Genomic DNA, 622 nt, shown 5'->3' on the forward strand with positions numbered 1-622 from the left:
CAGAGCTGCTAGTCAACAAGGAAATGGCACTGAACTTCATAAAGCACCGTTCTACAAAGTGATTTATGTTAATACTGTCATTCACACACACTATCATATTTAGAAAACAAACAGGTTCCATAAACATAATTTGTAACTTTTAACGTGATTATTAGAAATGTTTACTCCTTAATTTTTAAAGGTAAACACCAAACCAACATGTAGTTTTGAGGGTTTACAATAACGTGTGTAACACTATCACTGTGGTGATATAAATTTAGAAACATTCATATTCATAAGCCGTCTACAAGAAGGGACAGAGCAGACTGTACTTCTTGAGGAAGCTGAAGTCCTTCAGTGTTTGCAGCAAGATGCTGCATATCTTCTATAAGTCTGTTGTAGAGAGTGTCATCTCTTCTGCCATGATCTGCTGGGGGAGCAGCACCAGAGCAAGTGACTTAAAAAAGATCAACAAGCTCATAAAGAAGGCCGGCTCAGTTCTGGGGACTCCTCTAGAACCTTTGGAGATGATTGTACAAAGAAGGATTCTTCATCAAATGAAGAACATTATAGACAACCCTCAGCATCCTCTTCATCAGACTGTCATACAACAACAGACTGTCATACAACAACAGACTGTCAT

Source organism: Nematolebias whitei, chromosome 7 (assembly GCF_014905685.2).
Source record: "Nematolebias whitei isolate Nwh7 chromosome 7, NemWhi1, whole genome shotgun sequence".
Classification (NCBI taxonomy): Eukaryota; Metazoa; Chordata; class Actinopteri; order Cyprinodontiformes; family Rivulidae; genus Nematolebias; species Nematolebias whitei.